The sequence below is a fragment of the Salminus brasiliensis genome, chromosome 1, assembly GCF_030463535.1.
Source record: "Salminus brasiliensis chromosome 1, fSalBra1.hap2, whole genome shotgun sequence".
Taxonomy (NCBI): Eukaryota; Metazoa; Chordata; class Actinopteri; order Characiformes; family Bryconidae; genus Salminus; species Salminus brasiliensis.
The window spans coordinates 24576163-24603519 of NC_132878.1; the positions used below are offsets into that span (position 1 = coordinate 24576163).

The 27357-nt window shown below is 36.1% G+C and overlaps 1 pseudogene; it reads right to left on the bottom strand.

Annotated features, from left to right (window-relative positions):
- Positions 1-496: 496 nt before the first annotated feature.
- LOC140534821 (ribonuclease-like 3) lies at positions 497-26886 on the bottom strand (annotated as a pseudogene).
- Positions 26887-27357: the final 471 nt, after the last annotated feature.

Sequence of the window (27357 nt, forward strand, 5' to 3'; positions counted from 1 at the left end):
AATTAAATGTTTTTTGTTGGCTTGATCTGTCTAGACATTTTCATTGGTTACTAGCTATAGCCCCATGTTTATACAGGGTTAAAACTAACTTCTGATTTGAATGTTCCACCTTAAATAGTCCAGTAGTTAAAGGCACCAGGAAGTAACAGCTGCACAATTTAAGGTGAAATAGATGATTAGAATAAGAATCTGACAAAAAGCCAAATTTAGTTCTTTTCATTTTCACAGACGTAATGAGCTTTCAGTGCTCGTTGTGAAGAGCTGCATCATATGCGTCTGTGCAGACCGCATATACTGTCAAGCTACAAATTTTGCTAAATATTTATTTTTCTAATTCATCAGGAGGATCAGACATCTGTAAAATAGAACATAGTACCATTAAATTAAGACAGAACACACATTTCATGTTAAGCCAGAGATTTATTAGGAGTGAGGAAGCAGAGGAAGATATAAGAAGAAGATATAAATAATAAAATAATAATAAAAGTAAAGGTTCTTATGCTGGAGCCCCTTCAGCAGGAGGAGCTGCATCAGCAGGAGGAGCCGCATCAGCAGGAGGAGCAGCACCAGCATCCTTCTGCTTCTTTCCCTTGCAGAGACCCTTTACATTTATGTTAAAAATATTAAAAATAACAATTAAAACAATGAACTACCACAAATTATTCATAAAATTATCATTAAATACATATTGTGTTTATATGAGGATTCTAAACACTGAATAGTGCCCAGCATCATTTTTGACAATACACATGAGCAAATGTCACATTTAGATTTTTAAAGCAAATAATCTTTTTCATGCATGATCACTTATTGCCATCTGTAACGATATGGGGGATGAAACAGGATGCAGGATCCTTTTAAGAAACCTATAGCAAACTTTCATCTACAACATTAACAATGCTAGACAACCAACAGAGCAAACACAGGGGTTTAAGAGGGCATGACACAAACAGGAACACCTGGGGAGGACACAGAGAGGACAGGGCTACAAAGGGGACACGGCTGGGATAACTAATGATTAAGTGGAGCTAGGGTGGAGACAAGAACACAAAACAGAGCCAAAGCAAAACAAAGACACAGAGCAGGAGGAGAAAACAAAGGCAAGGCAGAGACACCTGTTACACTATCATTCTCGACCTAATCAGTCTAGTCTGCCACAAAACGCTTAAGGTCAGTTACACACCGTTTTGCAGAAAAACTTTTTCAGAGCTTTTTTAAAACCACGGCTTTCCAGTTCTGTTTGCTCCTGTATTGGAATAGAGTGTAAATCTGAATAAATCTCATTAAATCTCTAAAAATGAAATTATGAGCCTGTATACCAGATTATAAATCACAAGTTTACTAGGAAATCTCTAACCTCTTCTTCCTCTGCTTGCACGCCCAGCAAAACGAGGCTCAGCTGCAGAAGCACAGTGGCCAAAATGAACTTTGCACTAAGTGAAGCCATTTTGATGTTCCTCAAACACAAAAAAATACAAAGACAGGTATCAAATGTGAGATGATTTCCTAAAATATCAACAAACAAACAAAAAAACATTTGATACATCATGAGTAAAAGAAGACAAAATCCGAAACTAAGAGGACTTACCAGTGTGAAGGAGTGAGCACTGAAACCTGCCAGAGGAAAGCTTTATATACCATTTAATCAGCTCATCATCTCACCTGTATCCTTCTTATTTACATAGTGCAGAATTAACATATATGGAGATTTGTCCAGATCTGCAGGTGTCCACAATATCTTCAAACACAAAGTAGAAATGTTTAATATAGGTTTATTCCATATCAAAACTATATGGCAATTGTGTTTCTCTGAACTGAGCTGCAAAATGTATTTGAAAACCTACCATCAGTGTTTTTGGGAAGTTACAGGTTTACCATAGATGTCTTAGAAGGTTCATTACTGTTTTAATTTGTTTCAATAAAACAATATTTATGCCTCTTATTTTTGGGGGGGAGGGGTTTCACAAATGAGGTTGGATACAAAGCATGTAAAAATTGATATTGATTTAAAATGATGATCTAACAGAAAAAAAGACCTGAGAAAAATGAAAAAGGTCTAGACATTTACTTGCTTTACTAATAATACAATAATAACTACAACTACAACTATTAATAACTACAAAATTTTCAAAAATCAAAAATCAAAATAAAAAAACATCACAGAGTCAACAATAGGTAGGTGATAACATTGTGATGACATTTATTAAACTTAAGTGGATCTTGCAACAAAATCCTCAAAAAGAAGAAGCAGCGAGATGACAGATTGTACCCACATAAAAATACTGGGGAACATAATGCAGGTAGAACTCAAACACACAAGCTTTGATTGCATGAACTAGAATTTAAAGCTAGGGGAAAGAGACTGATGATGAACTGAGAAACTTTTACAATAACTGATTTCTGCCAAAAAAGGGGCAAAAGAGCTATTGAAGATATAGGTATATTTATTTGAACAGAACTCCATTGCATGCTTGGCTGCATAGAATAATTAACCACTTAATGAGTTAAATATCATCACATTCTTCTATTAATGTTGCTGAAATGAAGATTGAGCTGATTTAGATGTTTTTACTTAGTACCATGAAGTCAATCACATTGTGATTTACATATTCTTTAACACTTTTTTTGTCCAGGGCATCATATATAAATGTTTATATGTAAATGAATGAAAACATTTTGTAGGTTGAGTTGAACTCCTTTTAATGAATATTAGGTTATGTTGTTAGGTTAGGCAGTTAGTGTAAACTGATGTTTATATCAATGACTGCTCTGCCATCAACATATTTTTCCTCTCTAATGTTTCAGTGCTGGTTTCTCTGGAGTTTGGCATTTGCCTTTGATTTGTATATCAAGAAAAGATTTTTGAGCCAGCTCTTTTTATCCTTCCATGTTCATGTCTGATGTATGTAATGGCCAGTTGTTGTGTTAATAGTCCTCATGCGTATTTTTGTTTTGTTTTGTTTTGCCTTCACTCAATCATTCATTTTAGACAGACTACTGTAATTGAAGAGCATTAGACTAAAAGTTTAATTGTCATTCTAATTTGCATTAGTTAAATAAAGACTATGAATGAATTCATAGGAATCTGATTCATTTCAATTTTATATTAAACTATAGTACTCTTCAGCTTGCTCTTTTATATTGGATTTAAATCTCCTCCTGTTGAGATGTGCTTTTTAGTTACTAAGGCACTAAAGTGTTTAGCCTCTTTCACCAAAGATGTTAAACACTAGAACTTGCCCCTAAAAATATAGATGTTTCAAAGTATTCCAGTTTCTGTATATGAAATATAAACAAAATAATTTATTATAGTTGGAAGGGACATGGTGCATTAGAGAAACTTACCTTCTTACAGAAGTGGTGATCAGAACCAGGTGTCATATAGCAATTTTCATAATCTATGAGATACTGACCCAAAGAATAAACCAGAGAATACGTGCGGCCCTCTATCAAACAGCTAAAGCTCAAATGTAAGTGAATCTTAAAACAAAATCCTTTTTAAAAGCCTCAAAAGGAAGAAATGCAGTAAGATAAAAGATTAAAACCTCATTAAAATACTGTGAATCAAGTTGCAGGAACAAGACTACAGACATGAGCTGGGATTACTAAACTACAATTTAAGTGTAGGAGAAAAAGACTAAACTAAAAGAAACTACAAGAACTGATTTCTGCCAAAAGGTGCACATGAGCTATTGAAGTGGGGGTGTACTTTTATATTACTTTTTTTAAATGCATTGCAACTGCATACTTGTATGTATATTATAATAATCACATAATAAGGGTTGGGAGGGTTATAACAAGATGTAAATAAAGTTTGTAACATTAATATACAAAGTAAGGTAATTACTTTCAGGTACTTTTGGATTACTTCTTTTTTAAAGCCAGATATTCAAATAAAGACAAAAGAAAAACATATTAATTCTACATATTAATTTATTCATTTATGGAGGTAAGAGTGTGACCCTGTTTTAAGCTGTAATGCAATTCTGCTTATAATGACTGTTTTAAGAATGTGCCTGTAACCTAATTACTAACCTTTACACTGTAACGGATTACAGTTACTGTATTGTTGTATCCTGATTATGAAACATTGTTACATGTATCCTGTTACTGGACAACTTTGCTTGTAATTAGTTATATAACATCACCTTTGTCTGTTAATATTGCTGACATCAAGATCAAATTGATGATTTCAATTAATTTCATAAAGTCATTTACATTGTGAATTACACTGTGTCATGTAAGTCAATTTTAATTAACTTACATAAGTACATTTGTGTGTCTAGATGTTCTTTACTCTCATTTTCTTTACTCTAATTATGCTCAACACTGTTTATTGTGTTTATTGTTTTCAGGTTTTCAAGCCAGTAAACTTAGACCTACTCTCATTTCTACTATAGTTAAAGACATAAGACTGAAACGTTCATTGCCATTCCAATTTGCATCGATTAAAAAAAGACTTTGAATGACTTCTTAAGAATGACTTTGAATGAAGTGTCTAGGTGTACAATCTGATCATTCAAATGTCAAATCCAACTGTAGTACTCCTTCATTTGCTCCTTCTTGTGTGCTGTTCATTGCAGTTGTTAAGGCACTGAAGTTTTTGACCAAACATTTTCAACAATAGTTGAAAATAGTGTATTCATAAATATTTATCAATTACATGAATTTTAAACTGTTATGATCATTTGCTGATTTTAATAGGTGTCAATGACTTTGATTTTATACCAAATATAAAAACGATAAAGGATACCCATCTTTTGTCTTAGGTATGTCACTTGTGTTCTATTGTGTCACTAGTGATACTGTGTTTTTTGTCCTTTGTCACAAAATGTGTCACATTTGACATGAGAATATTTTTTACTGAATGTTGCTACACTTAAGAGCTAAGATTTAAAGGATTGTGCCATTACTTGTTTATTACTATTTTTATTGTTATATCAAATACATGTTTGAGCAACTGAAAAAACAGCATTTATTCACACCTTTATCAAACTTGGATGAAATAAATAAAAGAATAATAATTTTGTCAAGGTTTGGAAGAAGATCCAAACTCTCAGTACATGTGGTATCATCTTGCTATGCATCTGCTTTGTTGCCAATAGAACTGGTACTTTGCAGAAAGTGGATGGATTAATGAAGGAGTAATGTCGAATTCTTCAGCATAACCTTAAACCATTCTCTAAATATTCAAAACATGAACACAAGCAGGTGTTCCAACCGGACAATGATCTCAAACACACATCAAAGGTAGTTAGAGAATGGATAAAGCTGGCTAACATTAAGCTTTTAGAATGGCCTCTCAGAAGTCCTGACATTAAACCTGACAGGAAGCCAACATTTTATTGGACCAGTTCTGCCAAGACAAGTGGCCAAATATTTAACCAGAATTCTGCAAGAAGCTTTTTAATGGCTACCAAAAGCATTTGGTAAATTGGTCTTAGTTGTGCTCTATATACATGCTTGATCCAGGATTTATAACGCTGACCATGTGCTGGTTTCAGAAAACACCCCCAAAAATCTCAAACCAGTACTTGTTTTTCACTGTTGTAAAGATGTATTGTGAACACTCATTCTGCCCCAAAAAAAGTCCAAATAAATTATAGAAAGACCAAAACTGCAACTGTAAACTTTGGCCATAGGAAGCAGATGAAGGGAGAAGCCTTGTGATTTAGACTGTTTTTCTGCTTTTTTTTCATAGGGTCATAGGGCCGTCTAGTTGAAGCTCAAGCATAAGTGGCCCTCACAACAAAATATTTTGAAAAGACTCAAAAAGAAGAAATGCATTAAAATGAAAGATTTGAACCTTATTAAAATATGATGAATCATGTTGCAGGTAACAACAACAACAAACTTTAGCTGGGATTGCTAAACTACAATTTAAGGGTAGGAGAAAAAGACTAATAGAAATGTCTACAAAAACTGATTTCTGCCAAAATGTGCACAAGATATATTAAAGTAGGAGTGCACTTACTTTTATTAACTACACTAACTACATTGCAACTGCGTACTTGACCGCATATAATAATTAATATTAATTAATTAATTATATTGTTGCAGTTGGGTTAAACTGAAGTTTTGCTGACTATAGGATTTTTGTCATGGCTGTGCCAGCACCATTTGCTTCTCTCTGATGTGTCAATGTCAGTTTCTTAGAAGTTTGGCATTTACCTTTGACTTGTATATCAAGAACAGACTTATTTAGCCAGTTCTTTCTACTTATTTTTTCATGTCTGCTGTGTGTAATACCTCCAGTTGTTGTGTTGTTGTTCATTATGCTCATTCTAGAGTTGACTGTTTTAAATGTTTTCAGGTTTACTTTTCTCAGTCAGTAAACTCAGACCTACTCTTATTTCCTGATTTTAGACAGACTATAGTTGAAGACAATAGAAACTTTTATTGCCATTTCAATTTGCATCAATTAAATAAAGACTATGAATGACTTCCTAAGAATGACTTTGAATGAAGTGTCTAGGAGTACAATCTGATTATTCAAATTTCATATCTAACTATAGTTCTCCTTGGATTGCTCTTCAGTTTGGATTTCAGTCTCCTTCTTGTGTGCTGTTCATTGTAGAAATGAAAGCACTAAAGTTTTTGACTAAACATTTTCAACAATAGAAAGTTGAAAGAGCAAATAAAAATGTTTTTGATCATTTATTCTTGATCATTTATTCTTTATACATAAGTGATGGATCTCTCATTAATATTTGTCTCTTAAAATTCTCTTTAGAAGTAAAGAGAAGCTTAACCTATATTTCAAGTTAACTGTTTCTACACAGCTCGGTGGTTTAAATGTAAACAAAGTCATTCTTATCTTATGAAGAGAAATTGTGCATTAGAGAAACTTACTTCTTTACAGTAGTGGTAATTGAAAGCAGAGGTCGTCATGACTAACACAAGTATAGTCACTTAGGTGTCATGTAGTTTACTCATCATCATTTAACAATGATTAAAAGATTACTGAACTTTGTAAGGTAGTTTTAATAGACATTAAACTAAATGTTTAAACTGTAATAAACTGTATGTTGAAATGTACAACATATGACTTAAAGGTTTACAGTGAGCAGTATAAACAAAATAAACACAAATACTTCACAGCAGTGGTTGAACATTTACATACACTATTCATGGACATGTCATGTCAAATCACCAGTGGTTGCAGAAGGACACAAGTCCCATACTTAAGTAAACATTCAAATACTCCAGTTTAAAACTCAAGTACTTTTACTCAAGTCAAAGTTTCTGTTTCTGTAACTCAGACTGCATGTGCTGAAGAGATTTAGAAATTATATTTTATAAAAGCCTAAGGAATGAGTAAGGAAACACCACTGACATAAAGATAGTACATAGCCATCTTTAAATAAAAATACATGTGTATTCATGCAGCCAATGAGTTACGTAATACAATGGTCTGAGATTAAATGTAAGAAAATAAAAACACATTTTGAGATATTTTGCTGTTATAAATGGAAAATGGAAATTGTAGAACAATTATCTAGAATTACCCATGCATGTACACTCATTTTGTTCCAGAAAACAGAACAGTTTAATAAAATGATTGGAAGACTAACATTGCACATTTATGTACATGATGAGCAAACTTCCAACCACAACATTTTTTTATTTTAAATGCAAAGTAAAAATGCATGAATCAAAATGGTTGAAATAATACATAAACATAGTTTAATTATTGTTTCTTCTGCACCCCCTAATAAAGCTGAGTTATGAATGACAGATTTGTGGTTGAAATTGTGAAAATTTATTTTATTTTATTTTTTACTAAATATAGCACGATATGTGAGTAGTAAATATACAGGGTTGATAATTCCACAAATTTTATTGATCTTCTAATTAATTTATTATTAGATAATGTGAGATCATTTCATTATCATTGTCCTACAAAGTTATCTTCTACAGCTTTTAGAGGTCTAACAAAGTAAAAAGAGACTTTATGTGTATTCTGATTTTTGAACTTTTGAATTTCTGTCTTTCAATCAACAAAGTCCATGTAGATAAACAGTCACAAGCATGGTCATCCAGTGAGGTGAGGATGAATCAATGCAAGGCCCCAGAGCAGGACAGTGGGCAACAGGGTAGTGGAGAGCCAGGTCAGGCGGTACCAGGATGAAAGAGTTGGAACCCGGCATCTCAATGCATGTAAAAGACAGAGAAAGAAAACAGAAAGGAGGGAAAGATAAGATAAGATAAGATAATCCTTTATTAGTCCCGCAGTGGGGAAATTCACAGTGTAGCAGCAGAAAGGGATAGCAGGACACTCAGTTACAAAAATGTGGATAAATAATTTACACTATATACACAATATAAATAAGAATTAAAAAAACAATAAACAATATTATCTACAGCAAAAGACTCTTAATTGCACATGGGGGTGGGATATTGCACATAGTATTCCCTGAACATGAACATGTGTGTGTAGTTAAGTTAAGTGTGTGTGTATGTGGTCCGCTGGGAGCAGTGTTGGTTGTGTAGTCTGACGGCAGCAGGAAGGAAGGACCTGCGATACCGCTCCTTCACACACTTGGGGTGAAGCAGTCTGTCGCTAAAGGAGCTGCCCAGTGCTGCCAGAGTCTCATGCATGGGGTGGGAGCTGTTCTCCCGCATGGATGCCAGCTTGGCTGTCATCCTCCTGTCTCCCACCATCTGCACTGGGTCTAAGAAGCACCCCAGGACAGAGCCGGCCCTCTTTATGAGTTTGTCCAGTCTCTTCTTATCTGCCGTCGAGATGCTACTGCCCCAGCAGACCACTCCGTAAAAGATGGCAGATGCCACCACTGTGTCGAAGAACGTCCTCAGAAGTGCTCCCTGCACTCCAAAGGACCTCAATCTCCTCAGCAGGTAGAGTCTGCTCTGGCCTTTCTTATAGAGAGCAGCAGTGTTGACTGACCAGTCCAGTTTGTTGTTCAGATGAACACCCAGGTATTTATAAGAGTCCACACTCTCGATGTTCATACCCCGGATGTTCACTGATGGAGGGGGGTGTCTGCACCTGCGGAAATCCACTACCAGTTCTTTGGTTTTTCCAGCGTTTATCTGCAGATGGTTCTGCAGACACCAGTCCACAAAGTCCTGAATAAGTTCTCTGTACTCGCTGTCCTCCTCATTGGATATGAGGCCGACGATTGCTGAGTCATCAGAGAACTTCTGGAGGTGACAGGTCGGTGAGCTGTACATGAAGTCAGCAGTGTACAGGGTGAAGAGGAACGGTGCCAAGACCGTTCCTTGAGGGGCTCCTGTGCTGCTGACCACCAAGTCAGAGACACAGTCCCGTGCCCTCACATACTGTGGTCGGTTGGTGAGGTAGTCCAGTATCCAGTTTGACAGGTGACTGTCCACTCCACAATGTCCCAACTTGTCCTTTAGGAGGCCTGGCTGTATGGTGTTAAAAGCACTGGAGAAATCGAAGAAGGTGATCCTCACAGTGCTGCCGGGCTTCTCCAGGTGAGAAAGAGCTCTGTGTAGAAGATAGATGACAGCATCATCCACCCCGACACCAGGCTGGTAGGCGAACTGAAGAGGGTCCATGGATGGGCTCACCAGAGGGCGGATGTGGTTGAGGACCAGCCTCTCCAGTGACTTCATCAGAACCATCAAAACCACAAAGGGTTAGGAGGAGCGCAGGAAAATGTAATGGGGTGGGGGTAATATAGCGTGATAAGACTCAGTAAATGGACCTGTATCAGCAGCAGCAGACAGCAGGGGGCAGCTCAGCACATAGGGGTGAAAAAAGAAAGGAGAAAATTATGATGTGTTTAGGTAAAGGTGCACGTATTTGTCACTTTACTTTGTATGGCGAAATGTGTCCTCCGCCTTTGACCCATCTGTGGTAGTGAACACACACACACACACACACACACACACACACACATACACTAGTGAACTAGGGGCAGTGAGCACACACACACACACACAAAGCTGTGGGCAGCCAACTCCAGCGCTCAGGGAGCAGAGAGGGTGAAGGGCCTTGCTCAAGGGCGCAACAGGCCCAGGTTTTGAACCCATAACCCTAAAAGCTGTAACCGCTGGGCCACCACTGTCCCACTGGAGTTTGGATTTAAGAGTTTGAATAGACTAAAGGAATTAGGAACTAGAGACTGCAGTACTGATCAGAACCTGTGAACAGAGAGCAGTACAGTCCAAACTTGTTCATATTCATACAAGCTACATCAGCAAGGATAACAGTACAGTGCATTGATGGATTATCCGAAAGCTTGAGCAAAAATGTATGTCTCTGATCTAGATTTAAACACAGACAGTGTGTGTGAGTCCAGAACACCAATAGGACATTTATTCCAGAGTTGGGGAGCCTTATAAAAGAAAGCTCTTCCTCCAGCATTGATTCTCCTAAAGCGAGGAACTGACAGAAGGACAGGGTCCTGCGAATGAAGTGTACGTGATGGATTGTATGTTTTGAGAAGAGGTTCCCAAGATATTGTGGGGCCAAACCATTTAGTTACTTATACATCAGAAGGAGTATTTTAAAATCAATGCGGAATTTAACTGGTAACCAGTGCAGGGACGAGAGAATGAACACTCTAGCAGCTGCTTTTTGAACTTCCAACCAGAAGGGCATTACAGTAATCCAATCTTGAAGTTATGAATGCATGCACCAGCTTCTCTGCGTCGTGTAAGAAGAGTACTATATGCAGTTTGGCAATATTACGTAGGTGGAAGAAGGACCTTGGCTATGAAGGGGAGATTTGATATTAGTCTATAATCACCAAGCTCATTGGGGTCAAGGTTAGGTTTTTTAAGAATAGACTTGATAATTGCTGATTTAAGGTATGTAGCCAATGTGGCCAGTACTGGTTCATCTGTTCCATGCTCAAGATCTATAGGATGAGATAAGCAGGAGATGGTTAAATTTGGAAGGTTATTAATAAAAACACTAGATGCTGCGGTTGTTATCGTCTGTTTCCTCATAAAGCGAGAAGGCAGACGGATATCCTGGTTTACGACTATATGAAACATGATTAGGTAGTGGTCAGAGATGCAGTCAGGCTTTTTAATACCCAGGGTCAGAACTAGGTCTAGTGTATGGTTGCATCTATGAGTTGGAGTTGGAGCATTTTGAATGAATCCCAGGGCATTTAAGATTGTTTTAAACCCAGTTCTAAGGGTTCTCAAAGTGAATATTGAAATCTTCAACAATCAAATCCTCATCAGCAGAGATAGCTACTTCTGATAATGGCAGAATAAATAGTTTAAATCGAGTAAAACACTTACCTGCCCACTCTCTAATTCACCTACCAGAGTGGTGTGACTGGGTAGAGCCAGTCATTCATGGCGTACCAGCTTCATGATGTTCCCGGAGAGAACCCCAGGCGGCTCGGGTGAAGCCCATCTCTACGGTTACGGAGTGCTGGACGTTCGCGAAAACTCTCTCAGTTATCTACGAGGTCCGCTCACACGCTGCCGCACCAAATGTCAGCTAAAATGTCATCAGTGGTGATGAATGGAACCACAGAAAGTTATTAAATGAAATGGTCACAAATACACTAAATGACACTTAAAACAATAGTTAATGATTCTATAAAAGAGGAGGGTTTTTTGGAGTCGTAGAATGAAGATGTAAGCAATGTAGGTCAGAGCTTTGCAGAACTTTTTGAAAATTGATACAATTCACATTTAGGTGTTTAGGTTAACATTATAGTAATGCCATATTTAGGAGAAATACATCAATAATTAGAGCTCCATCACTTATGTAATACAACAAATAATTATTTAAATACATTTTATTGGGCCTTTCAACTTTCTATTGCTGAAAATGTTTAGTCAAAAACTTTAGTGCTTTAATTTCTACAATGAACAGCACACAAGAAGGAGACAGAAATCCAAATTGAAGAGCAAACTAAGGAGAACTATAGTTAGATATGAAATTTGAATGATCAGATTATACACCTAGACACTTCATTCAAAGTCATTCTTAGGAAGTCATTCATAGTCTTTATTTAATCAATTCAAATTGGAATGGCAATAAAAGTTTCCAATGTCTTCAACTATGGAATGGAAAAATCATGTATTCATCAAAACTTCAGTTTACCCCAACTACAACAATATAACAAAATATTCTAGAAAAAGAGAAACAGGAAAGTCAACCTGCAAAACATCTTCATTGTTTACAAAAGAGGGTTTTATTAGTAGAAATTTATGAAGAAAACGTATAACGTAAGATAAAATCAAATTCAGTTAGTCAATTTAAGAAAAAACAACTGACAATGTAAACAACTTTTGACTTGTGCATTCTTCAGTTATGCAGTTGCAGAAAGTTGTAGAAAACATATTATTATAAGTACACCCCCCGCTTTAATAGCTCATTTGCCCCTTTTGGCAGGAATCAGTTCTTGAGTTTTTAATCAGACTCCCACTCCTTCCCTAGAACTCAAGTTCTATTTTATGTGACGCTAGCTGATGTTTGTGTTCTACCTGAATATGCAGTATTTATATGGGGTTAAGATCACACTGCATTTTCTCTTTTTTGAGTCAGTCTTTTTTTTAAAGCCAGTACAGAGTCACTTAGCTGAGTCTGAAACATTCAACAGGACTCAACTGATCATTACAGGAAATCTGCACAAAAAACAGCATAAGATATACACATTCACTCCTAACCAGGTAAGCTTTGTTCATTTGTTTTGTGATAGCATTACTGAATAGAAAACCAATGTTGCATTAGGCCTCAAAGGAGCTTACAAAACTGGAATTTCTTATAAATTATGTTCAGCTTCTGTTAGTATATTAGAAACTGTTCTTTTTTGGAAAAGAGCTTATGGTCAGAGTTCGCACTACTAACCAGTGAGAAATACATTACATTCCTACACCTGGACTTAAACATTTCTCAAGTTCTGCACTCATTATTGGGTGTTTCATCCAAACTAATACAGATTCATTTACCCAAAAAGAAAATCATCCATTACTGTTGGAATAGTTATATATTTACTTTATTTTCTTCTCATTATTACTGTTCTGTGGTGAATTATTTTAAATAAAATTCTTTTGGTGACATTAAGTACATCTCAGTGTTTGTTAGCTGACAGTTTGAGACCACCATTACATGAAGCAAATGGTATCAAATACTCTATCTCTAATCTCTAATCCTTCTTTTGTAAAGATAGAAAAGGTGCACTGCAATACTACACCCACATTTACAATGAGAAGAGGTGTGTTATTGCTGACACAGTGCCTGACTGCATTTATTTCTCTCTTCACAGACATCATCAATAAGATGTATCGGAGCACTCTAGTCCTGCTGCTTGTTGGATGTGCCATACTGTCCACTGATGGTCAAACGGAAACAGACTTCATCACAAAACATATAAGATCCAGAATGACTCTACAAAGCTGTAATGAAGAGATAAAAGAAATAAACATTTCACAAAAGAAAAACAAAGACACATGCAAACTAATAAATACTTTCATACTAGATACGATTACAAATGTAAGGAAGGTCTGTACTAACGGAAGACACTTACGTTTGAACTATTTCAGAAGCAACATAAACTTTCATGCTATTGATTGCCGTTTAGTCAAAAAAAGTAAAGCACCCAACTATACATTTAACACTGAAGAACAGACAAACGCATTTATGTGGCATGTGATCGGAATAATCGCCTGGTGCATTATGTCCGACCACGTACAGGCTAATAAAAAAAATCATAAGGCTTGATGGAGATTTTTACATAAACTTTAGATTTACTTAATTTAGCTGAATTCATGAATTTATGTTGTTTATCATTTGTTACTGCATTTTAAATTTTAATGGCTAATTTAATATTGTATGTAAATGATTGTTTTAATGATTTAAAGTTATACTTGTTCACAGAACAGAAATATTGATAGTTCTGTGAACTATCGATAGAAAGTTGATAATTACCTTGTTTCTGAAAAACTCATTATATGTTCTTGTGCAAACAGCAGAATACCCCTTATATACAGTGGTCCCTCTGATGAAGTAAAATTACTACAACCTATTATCTACAAAAGAAAGACTATAAAAAACACTCTGTACAATTGTGGTGTACAGAAAAGCATCTCACAATACACCACCAGACCAACTTTGAGGTGTATCGGATACAACAGCAGAGTCCATGTTGGGATCCAGTGCAGTCAGCCAAGAAACAGCGAGCTGAGGCTACAGTGAACAGAGGCCCACTACAACAGGACAGTTGAAGACTGGAGAAACATGATTTGAAACTTGATTTCTGCTGAGGCAGAAAATAGGATCAGAGTTTGGTGCCAACAACAGGAATCCATATCCATGGACACAACCTGAATTTTTCAGACTGGTACAGATTGTGTTACATTGTCCTGGACAGACTTAAACTTAAATACCAATCAAAAGAATATTCCCACTTAGTCCATGCAAAGTCTTATATTTAGCATGTTAGCGACATCTGCTGGTCAAAACCATTAAGTGATTTGTATATCTGGTCATGCATGTCTTCAAAATCTCATTGTTGAGTTGGATACAAATATTCAGATTTGGACAGAATCTGAATAAACAGCACTGAACACACACAGGACACAGGACAGGTATTGATAAGACACATGTGTTGCATGCTGTTGCAATTCTTTTTACATTCACATTGTTACTTTTTGTCTTTTTGTCCTGTAATTATTCTGTTAATATACACCGATCAGCCATGACATTAAAACCACTAATGTGAAGTGTGATTATTTTTGTCAAGGTGTAGATATATCAGACAGCAAGATAACATTCAATACTTTAAGGGTGATGTGTTGAAATCAGGAAAAATGTAGGAATTTGAGCAACTGAGTCTCTATCTCAGTTGCGGTTTGTTCCTCTCTCTCTTTTTATCAAGCCTGACGACATAATGTGGCCGAAATTAAGCTTCACACTTCAGTGGTTACATAATAACTGTAGAATCAATTTGCTATGCTAGTATGCTAATTGTTTGCAGCCTGTATTTATTGTTACCTGTTTGCATGTATAGATAAGTGTTTCATCTAAAGTGTGTTTATTTCAGTTAATTTCAGTTTAATTTTATTTCTACTGCACTTTTCACAATATGATGTCACGAAACAGCTTAACAGACACCCAGGTCTAAGCCTCTTTTGAACAAGCCATCCATGACAAGACAAACTCCTTTAGAGTGAGACAAAAAAAAAATCTTGAGGGGTAGGAGGGTTGTGGCAAACACAGGCAAATTCACAGAAGGCGGGCAAGCAACAGCAGCATTCAGCTACAAATAGACTCACTTTAGCATCCTGCAAACAGCAGGGGGCCCCACAGGACATGGAAGAGAGAGCATAAAGGAAGAGGGTTTAAGAGTATTTAAGAGTACCACCATATCGGGACGTTTGTCATGTAATCCTACATCTTGCTGCAGAGGGATGAAGCATATGGATTAAGTAGTAAGCAAATTTTTCAAGATTTCCAAACCTTCCAAACCAAGGTTTTTCAGAGCATACTCACGTGAATAAAATTGTTAATGTTTCAGTTAATGAAAGAAAAACAGAAATAACTTGAATCTGACAAAATAATAAATAAATAATAAATAAAAATGCTATGAAAATTAACCAATGAAAGTCAGATATTGCTTTTCAACCATGCTTCAACATAATTATTTAAAAAAATAAAACAGACAGAACCTAAAACAGAAACAGACCTGGACAGAAATGGTGGTACCCTTAACTTAATATTTTGTTGCACAGCCTTTTGAGGCAATCACTGCAATCAAACATTTTCTGTAACTGTCAATTAGACTTCTGCACCTCTCAGCAGGTATTTTGGCCCACTCCTCATGAGCAAACTGCTCCAGTTGTCTCAGGTTTGAAGGATGTCCAACAATTGTGTCCACGTGTGTAGAGTAGTATATTCAGTCTCAGTATCAAAAGTAACTTATCTGAGAATAAAAACATGTTAGATTGATCTTGATTAACTGGGATTGTGTAAGAACATGTGAGTGGATTAGCAAATGTGTATCTACCTGGGTTGCCAGGTGAGTGTGGGGCAAAATGAGCCTGAGCTCTTAGAATGAACATATACATCTCGATGTAGTCATTATGGGCTAGAGGGGTATAAAGCAGTGGGTATATGAGCAGTGGTTCTCTGGAATAATGGTGCTCCAATCCCTACTTTTTGGATGCTTTGCGGAGTTGGGCATATTTTGGGATTATGATCACCCAACATCCTGACCTCACTAACGCTCTTGTTGCTTGTCCAAAATTGTGTCAAAATGTCCAGAATCAGTCAATATGACCAGCATGTGGGGTGATTCAAAATAGATATAGATATAAATCCAAAAGGACATTTCTTTATACCATCGACTTTGCTCTTCCTTTTAAATTGGAATTAAATGCTGCTGGTGCGGAGTGACTGCAGGAAGAAAGAAATGACACCCTGTGTGCTACTGTTCGAAACAGTTCAATTGCCATTAGCTAAATTATTCAGCAATTAAGTAGGACATTTGTTGCTTGCTCTGTAGCGTTTTAATTGTAAAACCCCTTCATGTTTTTTACTGACCACAACTTTCTAACCAAACTTAATGTAATGGGCTTTGTTGGCTCAGGGATATCCGAAAAGGATTCAGCACAAGGGTTCTGAAAATGTAATTGCTGATGTCCTACCCTGGGTGTAACATCTTGTCCAGATATTCTCTTTTATGGTTAGAGTGTTGCGTCTCCTGGGTGTATTTTTTTGTAATTTCTCTCTCTCTCTATCTAGTGATAAGATTCTGAACTTGTAGATTGACTGGGCTGACGGACACTGAATGTGAGTAGCTATGCTAACGTTTCTGCACAGCCAGTAGCAGAATTGTCCCAAGCCGTCCCTCGACAGCAGGCCTTGGGTGACCTTCTAGTTTGAGACCCAACCATGTCTCTTTTCTTTTTAATGTTCCAACCTCTGAGAACCCCTAAATCATTAGCTCAAAGGTTATAATATGTGTTAGGGACAAATGTTGCAGTCAGTCTCTTAGCTTTCCACACTGGTGTTCCTCTGCAGGCTTGTCAAACATGTCACCATTAAACCTTTTTTCTGTTCTCTAAAACAGCACATCTGAAACCTCTAGCAAAATGCACAAGTTTTATATACTGGTATAAAACAGTGATATGTGGTCACCTGAAAAGTTCCTATTTTGCATTATAACACCCTGCATATGCTCCCTGTGTACTCTTATTTAAAATAAAAATAATAATATAAAAATAATCAGGCAGTGCATTCCTTTCTCTCTTTCTGATTGTGGGTATGTGTGTGTACAGTCTTAGTGTAAGTTAAATGCACTCTATTTTATTTAAGGAAACACGGCATCATCAGGCTGGCTTTATTATCTTACTGCATTAAGACTGTTTTTTATTCTTCATTTACGTCTTTATCTTGTTCTTCAGTGCTGAGCAGTTGTGGGAACTTACCAGAGGGCTGGTGTTGAGTGGTCTCGGTATTATTAAGAAAAGAAACCTTGAGAAAACCACAGAATGTTTCCACACCTGAGTCATGACTGACAGAGGCCAGGGTTGAGGTATATTTTGTTCTTTTGTAACTTTTATGTGACCCAATAAAACAATGTCTTTGTCTACAGTCTGATCACACAAACACAGTCTTTGTTTTGTATTATCTGTGCATTATTATACTTTATACATCATTATGAGTATTTTGTATTTTATTCAAGGAAACAGCTTCATTTAGCTGGTGTTATGCTCTTGTGTGAGAGCTCTCTTCACCAGTAATTAATCCTCCTTCTTAATTTACTTCATGTGTAGTTTCTCTTGTCAATCAGAGGAGAAATTCCAGATCAGATTTTGCCTTCAAACAGTCTCATTCTTTTGTGAAGAAAAGACTGTTATCTCCCAGATGTTTTCACATATTTGTGATAAAATCTTCACACTGACTAGCCTTCTACTCTTGTCATCACCTTCTTGAACCACATATTAGACACAATTTATTGTAGCCCGAGAGAGAAAATACCCATTAAGATTAACCAAACTCTTGCTTAACTTAAGCTAACTAGCTTGGTCGGCAAAGTAGACTCAGAGAACAACACTTAGAGAAGAAGCTTGTGCCACAGGTGGGGGTGGGAGGGTGGCATGGCTGCAATTTAGCAGGAAAAGTGCTGTCAAACTGAGAGGGGTTTTGGTTGCTGAACGTGTCTTGTAGATAACATCTGTAGATAATAATCTTTATCCCTCAGTGTTCATGCACTTGTGCTAAATAATCACATTACAATCAGTACACATTACAATCAGCCACAATAAGTTTTTATTTATTTATTATTGTATGGGTTATTGACACCTGAGGTTAAACGTTGTTCATCAGTAGACTTCACACCTCAGTCGGGCCTGAACTAGGCACTAGTTGAGGTTTTCTGTTCTGTTCTCTTCTTTTTTGCCTCTTTCACACACACACACACACACACACACACACACACACACACACACACCCATTTATTTCCGGCATGCTGACTGTTGGTTTGCAAGACATATCAACCCTTATGAAGTATCATAAAATATTTATGAATAGCATCTAGGCAGCTAGGATTTGTTGGTTTCTCTGCTGAGAATTCTCTGCGGAGAATTTTATTTTTTATTTAATTAAATCAGAGAAATCATCAAACTGTACTTAATTCAAGCCCTGAAACCAGTGGTTCAGAGATTTCTAATAGTATTCCCTTAAGTCCCCAGTGATATTACAACCTTAGGCTAATTAATCTGTAGCTACATTGACTGGCTGTAGAAATAGTCTCTTCTCAGATTATCTTGTTAAAGTTATTCCCACCGGACGGGTTCCCAAGCTCAGCAACCTGGGAATCAGCACTTCTATATGTAACTCAGTCTTGGACTTCCTGACAGACCCCACTGTCATTGTGGACTACCTGAGCGTGTTTCCAGCTTCGATTTCTGAGCGTCCAGAAACCAGTTCTAGACCAGCTATCTTCCATCTTCTACCACTCTGCTGAACTCCACACTATAAAATCACTACTACCCAAGTACTGCATACACACTACACACTGCAAACTGCATTCAGTACTTTGTACTTGTACAGAGCAATGACAATTAAGTTAAATCTATCTACAAAGAGACTCATCTCCATCTATAACCTTCTTTCTGAAGGCCTCAGAGAGCTTTTTGGTTCTCACCATCTTAATAATGTTCACTTTACTAATGAAGACCAAACTAAAATAAGACAGGTTCCTCCAAAATCTTTCTAATAATGTGCTGCACCTGACTTTGTCTTTGTCTAAATTGCATTTCTATTAATTATATTTTACATTTGTTTAATTAATGTGTTTTATTTTTGTATTACCTATAGCTCTCAATATTGTTAAAAGGAATGTGTGAAAATATTCATATGTTTAAATATATTAAAAAAGTTAATTAACTTTCCTTCATTACTTAATCTTTAGATTACAGGTTTGTCTATTTGGCAGTATAGAGTATATGATCAGAGAATGCAACAAGTTGGCCTGCCAAGTAGGCTGCCTGTTTAGTCATTGTGGTTTGAATAGTGTTGGGGAAGTAAACCAGTAGCATTGACCATGTGACATTGTGGCTTATAAAAATGGGACATTAGTGTTTAATATAAATGTTTAATGTTGTATTGTTTAAGTAGTATTAGATGATCTAATCTTTCTCTCTTCTCTTTCTCTTTCTCTGTGGGTTTTTGGTCTTTAACACCTTGGTCTGGGCTGGAAAAAACTAGTCTAATGTGGTTGCTTTCTCTTCATTTGTCTTTCTTTAGCAGTCTCTCTCTCTCTCTCTCTCTCTCTCTCTCTCTCTCTCTCTCTCTCTCTCTCTCTCTCTCACACAGACTTTCTCTCTCTTTCTTGCTTACCTAAGTAAGGGTCTTTAAAAGCCAGTGTATAGAGTAAATCACAAACACATCTGTAAGCCAAAGCAGCAGTGAATCTGGCACAGGACACATCTACACAGACTACTGCAATCTTCTAAACAGGTAAGATTCATATTTTTATCACACAAAAGTAGTCTAAAATCATAAAAGTAATTTCAGTTTCAGTTAATTTTAACTTCATTGTAAATTTATGCCAGACAACTACTTCACCTTGCCTCAGGATGCCACATCATGAAAGATAAAAGAGCAAAGACGTCTAGGAAACCCCTTTATTAAATGATCAGATGCTAAAACATTGCACAGTGTAAAGTTTGCAATAAGAGGCTGGCATTGAAGCACAAGATGTTTAATAATTTATTTCAAATATAAGTAAAGTGATCATCAAATTTATGCAAAAACAAATGGGTTTGAAATCAAATGAGACAATAGAACAGAATTCCAGCTTTTTATTTCCTGATGTTTACCACAGTATGTATTAATAAATGAACATTAAAACATGACATCTTTGGTTTGAGACTACACATTTTGAAGTCAACAAAATATTGCACCATATGCACTTCCTATAAACTTCAGGACACTTCTGGATGCATTCTGCTGGCACTATCATGGGTAACATAACAAGGATAAGTGAGTCAATTCTAGAAGAAGACATGCAAGCTCAGGCCATGACACCACCTCGTAGGTTTTGGATCATGAACAGCACAGTCCTCTTTCTCCACACTGGAGACTGTAGAAATCATAGACAGTCCAATGACTCTCGAAAGTTGAAGCAACAACAGGTCTGTCTCCTCTGCTGGTGATTTTACATCTCATTTTGGGGAGTTGGGGATGAAGTGGGGTGGTTATCATCCAACATCCTCACCTCACTAATGCTCTTGTCACTGCATTTAATTAAATCCTTATAGCAATGCTCCAAAAATCTTGTAGAAAGCTTTCCCTGAACAGTGGACACAGTTAGTTACTCCAACAAAAGAAGGATACATTTTTAATACCCTTGATTTTAGAAGAATCTTGACAAGCAGATGTGCCAATACCTTTGTCCATATAGAGTAAGATTAAGATAAGGGTACAAATCTACATTTTAAAAAAGCCACAAAATATGCTTTAGCCGTTAATTCTGTTGGAAAGACTAGTTTTGGCATTATTGTTAAAAGATTGAAAGAAGTAGCTCATAGCAAAAACACTGTTAGACCACACATTAAACTAAGTAAAGGTAGTATGGATTTGATGCTTTTGGGGAACTGTGATGAGCAGTTCAATATTCAGTCTTAAAAATGTTTTATTATGTATGGCTCAGAGATTTTGTTTTATTCTGTTTGAGAACCTGCTGCTGTTTGTCAGAGAGACTAAGGCTAACGAGAAACAAAATAAAAAATGTGACATTTCAAAAGTAATATCAAATCAAACAACATTTTATGCATTTTTTATTTTATATTTTTTGTTCACTCATTTTTCACTCATAAATGATCCAGTAATGTTAGACAACATGAAAACATTACCTGTTTGAGTATAGGCAAGCTAACCTGCCCGGACTATCATGATAGTGTCTATAGCTTAGCTTCTGGATTCACATTTAAACCCTATTATATTCTTCAGTATGTAGCCCTAACATTGCTTTTATTATAAAAGTATATTTAATTGAACCTCTTTTTTCTAAAGTACAGTACTGTGCAGTTCCATGACACAAGGGGGCGAGAAAAGTTAAGCCACAGAAGGGCAGTACTGGATTTAAACCAAAAGAACAATCAAACACCCTAAGTTACAGCAACACTATGTATCATTTTTACCTTAATATAATAGCTTCAAAATCATGCAGAGCTCTTTATTTTTTTCTTCAGGCCTCCATGTCCTTTAGGAGTGGCTAAAAACACAAATTACACTTTCTGACTGTAGGGGAAGCCCAGAAGCAAGAGATACCAATTCTTGCACTTACAAGAATTACACTTGCACTCACAATTACACTTTTTTACACGGGCATAAAGAATGTTTATATAATATACCAAGAATGCATGGATAGTGCATAGAGCCTATACACTCCGAGAACATCTCTCAGCTAAACACGCTGTGTGGTCGGAACTAACTGTGGTAAAATATTACATAACATATAAGAAATATTGATTGATTTCAAATATATCCCCAGGCACACTGCTAACAAATTTAAAGACTGACTGAGGTAGAAAGCAGTGATTGCTAAGGAGTGACCGGAGACGAGACTGAGGTAAGTTTGTGATGATCTATGTCATGCATATTTATTCATTACATTAAAGTGTAAATACAGTAATTTTTTGCACACTTTAAACATACTATCAATCTTCTTTTGTTTCTTTTCCCTATTTTCTCTCTGTTAGGATGTGGCTTTCTATTTACATGCTGTTCCTCTTGAGCCTGGTTCCCACCTCTGGCATACGCTGTGGGGAAGACAAGAAAAAATATTCCTACACTAAATTCTCAGCAAAGCACATTCTTCCAAGGGATTTTCAGGTCTCGGATATCACAGAATGGAAAAAACACCTACAAAAGAAAATACCATCCCTTAATAATACAAGCCTCTGTGGAAGAGTACCCCTGCAAACTTTCTTCAAAAAAACTGACGAAGACAGAGTTGAATACATTTGTAATGGCAAAGGCTTTGAATACGGCAATGGCAACCTGTGCATCAGTGAGCAAAGGTTCACTGTTTACATGGTGAAAAGCAGGAAAGTGAAAAGTGACTGCAAAATCAATAAGCCTAAGTCAGTTAAACAGTATGTAATTGTGGGCTGTGAAAAGCTTAGAAACAAGTGCCTGCCTGTGCACTTTGATAATCAGACAGATAAAGCACCAAACAAAAAGTCTGCTCTCTGTAACCTATAAATCATACTGCTAATCATTGCATGCAAAAGCCGCTTTTCCTTTCTAACATAAGCCTACGACTAATACTTTTTTTTACTTCTGCTGATCTATTCAGATTAGATTAGTTTAGCAATAATATTACTAAATGACAAGTGAGTTTAATGTGTGAATATTTGCATTCTCTAGTCACTTGATCACATTCACAACAGTTGTGTACAAATGGTCAAAGAGATGCTGTTTCAGTTTGGGTCAAAGCAAAGTTCCAACAATTAGATTTTATTTTGGTTTTGTGGTGTTTTACTTCAGAAAGTTTTCTTTTTGCAATTTGCAAAGTGTTTAATATCTACTGGAACGATATCGATCTTGGTTTCTTGGGGCAATAATGGTCGTAAAAACTTTCATATCTAATGTGAGGCGATGTAAAACACAGTGATGTGGAAGCAGACATGGCTAAAATGATTCCCACACACTCTGACCCTAAAGGACTGTGGAGTTACCGGGATTCAGGTTCACAACCTCCAGATGATGAGGCAGGTGTCCGCTTGTGGTTAGACAGTTGCACCACTCATGCATTATAAAATATATCTCCATCAAAGAATGAAAAGGAAAATCAAATAAATGAATTGCGGTGGTTTAGCTATCAGAGGGAGACACCAGAAAGTTGACTTTAAATTTTAGGTTGATCTGACAGAGATTTTATACTGTGATTTTCTTGTGAAATCCTTCTTAATGAAAAACATTTTTATGGATTAACATAATAAAAAAAATCTTGAACAAAATGAGAGGAAGCATTCTCTACAGAAGAAGTTAGTGAATTTTATTTTAGTTTATTTGCCTATTTTGCTTTATGCTGACTCATTAAAACATTAATCATCAACATGATTAATACAAAATGTTGTCTGTGTCATTTATTTACTTGGTAGTGGTCAATAAAACCTAAGCTTCATCTGTGTTGCCAAAGCCATACTGTTCTCTTTATAGATATAGTGACCCTAAAAAGTTAACATGATACTGCTGTAATAAAAATTAAATGTGATCTGCTCTCAGACATCATCTTCAGATGCAGTTCAAGTGGGCAAAAATGTCACTTCAGTTGAAAAGATATTGAAGAAGAATCTTTTTATTATAAGTATGCAGATTTCTCACAGAATGAATAACATCCACTGTAGTTTTCTCAGCATTACTAATGTATAACGAGCAAAGAACATGTTTCTGTAGATCTGTAAAACATCAAAATTCAGTGGTAAATTCTACAGTAAATAAATTTATCCTGTAAATCACAATGCTGTAATTATTTCCAAATGCTAGATACCCGTTTTTATTGTCGGACAGACAGAAGGACGTCTTTATATCCCCCATAACGGTTTATAAAGACAGACAGCTACAGTAAGTAAGATGATATGACATAGTAATCAACCATGAAGAGTGGTGTTGAAGGCTTTATTTCCTTCAATTTATACAAGTGTAATAAGTAAACTTGTAATTATTTATTTTCTAGTAAGCCAGTGTGTATAGCATTACCAAAATAAAGTATTTGGATATAGAATTTCTATATTTTGTTGTCTTGCAACAACCTAAAAAAAACTATACGAACAGCATATGCACCAAACTGCCTATAACTCCCACCATACAACGCCTTCAAACACACTCTGCCGTTTCCCACCCAACCTTAGCCCTTCTTAGCCACAACCACTGACTAGATCTATTAGCCACTTCTGACAATTTCTTCATGTCTGCCTTTCTGAATACAAATTCAACCGGCGAGAATGTGACGAACTTCCCTACAAAACCCTCACTACTCTCCCTACCATCTCTACTGGTCTAATATATGCCTGCAACCATGCTCTTACCTAAGCCACCAGATCTGCTTATCTCAACCCCTTTCTTTCAAAATCTCAATCAATTTCATCTTCAAATGGAACTGTTACCTATAGAAAATAAATATCCATTTGCTAACAAAATATCCATGTCCATATCCAACATCTTCCAATCTCACCCATTTACCAGTGTTTGCACCCTGCACTCCTTCTCCATTACACTGCCCCTTTTATACAAATCCAGCTGCCCTGCTGCCACTAACAAAGGGCATGTTCTTAATCTCTAAGTACTTCTTCTCAAATGCACCTGTTAAAGATGTAAATACCAGTGTAGCATGTCTTGGAATTAAACTAACCTTACATGCTGACAGATGGTGCCATTTCCAGCAAATAAAGTGATTCTAGTAGGCCATAACCTTCACCATTTGTAAGCATGGCCATTAAATTACATTTAAATTAAAATGTTCATTAAAAATTGAAAAGAATGTGGGTCTACACTTTAAAAATACTGAATGACAAATAAATTCTACTGAATTTAATTTTTAAATATATTTTGCGTTCGTCCACCCTTTATTAGTACTAAGAAGCTTGATGATTGAAAATGCAGATAAACACATACTCCAGTTTGGATCCATATAACATGAATTCTGAGTCCATCACTACAAGACATTGCAATCAGTATGAGCAAAATGGGTTAAAAGTCAGAAGTAAGAAGATCTCATGACTGTATTCCTGTATTCATGCATCATAGCAACACCCATTTGTCTAATACATAATAGATCAATTGAACATTCTTACAGATAATAGAGTTCTTGTTAAAGTTTTACTCAACCTGTAAATGTATTTTTTGCATATTGTGCATAAAATCTGTTTTTAAAAAAAAAAAACTGAGAAAATCATGACCCAAGATCCTGGACGTACCTGATTAAACATTGTCCAAAGAGTTCATTACATATTTACATGTAATAATTTTCTACTGCACAAATGTCAAATTCTACTATTTCCTTATTTGGCAAAAATAGCTTTAAAGTACACTTACAAGTGCTATGTATAGCTCTTTAATTGTCCATTAATAAAGTTTTACATCATTAAAGCATAGTTCCTTAGCAGGTAGTACAGATGTAGAAAGTATAAAAGAATAGAAGTATTATAGAATAAATCAACTTTTATATAAGTATAAAGAATAAATCTCTTGGGTTAATCTTTGGAATACATCTATGAATTCTCATTAGGATATTCACTGCATGTAACAAGTTATTGGCCTTTTTTCATATAACTTGAACACACAAAGAGTCACAAAAGCCACTAAGAGTTTCCCACTGACTGATAAATTTTAGATCAGCATCCACCTTTTTAAGCATGGTACTGCACCAAAGTGGCAGCATAATTTTTTAAGCGCACTTCTATCTCAAAATCAGGTAGTGGAATTTCATTTGATTGATCATTTTTTTTTACTTACACATGGAAGGTGAAATGCATGTTCACATTTTACTTCTTGCTGCTTTAACATAATTTATTATAATTTGAGGTTATTTTAGATTTGGAACCAACCAGTGTATATTAAATAGCAGTGTTAGAAAATGTAGAAAGCAAATAGGGAATGCTGTGGCTCGACAAAAGTCCTTCAGGAGAAATTAGGAAACGATGCTTGTGCTTACAGCATTTAATTTTAATCGATGGTTTCATAAATCTAGCACTTATGTAGCAACATTAATAAAAATGGCTGTTATATGGATGTTATACTAAAAGTTATACGTTATGTTATACTATAAGTTATATGTTAATACTTAACTATATGTTAAAAGACATTGCATTACAGTAAAAGTGTCAGTATATTCTACTGACATCTACATAACATTTTATTCTTAAAACAAAAGAATTGCCATAGCGTTACCTTGGACTTGATAAACATTTTGAAACGTTGCCACATTTTACTGTATTTGACACGTTTGGAGTGTCAATTGAGTTTACAAAGGTGTCTTCTTCATAATGCACAGGCCATTCCTGATCACACCCCACTGTAATGATGCGAGTGCTCTGTTTACCACGATACTCAAATCTATGGTGTCTTTCTCCACTTTTCAAACGGCAAGTGACTACAGGAAATGGTTTGGTGCTTTGATAGAGATTCCTAGTCTTGTGTATGCCTCCTTTCTGGCACACCGCTCGAACCTGCTAATGCGTTGCCAATACGAAGGTATTGATTTTTTTGCACTTATTGGTGTCTCCTGCTGTGATTCTCCTGTTTGGGTCTCTGATCACGCTGTCACACTTGTTTTCATTCATGCTACCAAACACATGTTGGTTGAGGAAGTGCACATAGCGTTCCTTCACCTCAGCTGGTTGAGCATCAGCAGACAGTGTGGCGCACAATGCCAGCAGGAAAACTACAGCAAACCGATGTATCTCCATGATAACTTTCTGAAAGAAGAAACAAAACTGATTCTGACATTGTAAAAGAGTAAATCAGTGGTTCTCAGTCTTAATCAAAGAGTGCCAGAAAACTGGGAACTGGGAACTGGGAATTGGGCCTTCTAGGAACAGGGTTAAGAACCACTGTACTAAATCATGTCATTTTAAGGCTTCTTTTTGGAACAAAGTGTCTTTCATTTAGTGTTTAGTAACTTTAAAGTGCCTTTGTTCAAGTGCAATAGAAGACAAAATGTTTTTTTACACAGAGCTCTACAATGAATCTCATGTAGTTTATTAGTACAAATAAAGTAGAATTTCATTCTGTCAAACTAGAGCATTTACAGCTGCATAAAACAGTTTCACTCACCTTCCTTCTGTCAGGTCCAGAGTGAAGAGCCCTCTCTGTCTCCACAATTTATAGGAAAGTTTAATCAGACATGAAGAAGCTCTATCTAAATAAATGATATGTGC